The sequence below is a fragment of the Elephantulus edwardii genome, unplaced genomic scaffold (assembly GCF_000299155.1).
Source record: "Elephantulus edwardii isolate Elephantulus edwardi_28Jun2011 unplaced genomic scaffold, EleEdw1.0 scaffold00277, whole genome shotgun sequence".
Classification (NCBI taxonomy): Eukaryota; Metazoa; Chordata; class Mammalia; order Macroscelidea; family Macroscelididae; genus Elephantulus; species Elephantulus edwardii.
Window position 1 is genome coordinate 1,594,622 of NW_006400027.1, and position 668 is coordinate 1,595,289.

Genomic DNA, 668 nt, shown 5'->3' on the forward strand with positions numbered 1-668 from the left:
GGACAGGCGTTTTTCACTGGTACCCAGGATTTCTAGCGGGAACAAACCCTTGGAAACTCTGACAAGCGTGCTGCTGGGCGGAAGGGAAGCTTGAAGCGGCAGCCACCTAAGATAAGCAATGGACAGGCGTTTTTTTCACAGGTACCTGGGATTTCCGGCGGGAACAAACCCTTGGAAACTCTGACAAGGGTGCTCCTGGGAGGAAGGGAAGCTTGAAAGCCACACGCACCTCAGAGAAGCAACGGACAGGCGTTATACACAGGTACCCGGGATTTCTGGCGGGAACAAACCCTTGGAAACTCGAACAAGCGTGCTCCTGGGCGGAAGGGAAGCTTGAAAGCGGCAGCCACATCAGATAAGCAACGGACGGGCGTTTTTTTCACAGGCATCCGGGATTTCCGGCGTGAACAAAGCCTTGAAAACTCCGATAAGCGTGCTACTGGACGTAAGGGAAGTTTGAAAGCGGCGGTCACCTGAGATAAGCAACGGACGGGCGTTTTTTCACAGGTACCCGGGATTTCCGGTGGGAACAAACCCTTGGAAACTCTGACTAGCGTCCTCATGGGTGGAATGGAAGCTTGAAAGCGGCAGCCACCACAGATAGGCGACAGACGGGCGTTATTCACAGGTACCCGGCATTTCCGGTGGGAACAAACCCTTGGAAACTC

At 54.2% G+C, this 668-nt stretch overlaps 1 pseudogene; it reads left to right on the forward strand.

Annotated features, from left to right (window-relative positions):
* Positions 1-668, forward strand: part of LOC102862244 — a 73,109-nt pseudogene that overhangs the window by 1,641 nt on the left and 70,800 nt on the right.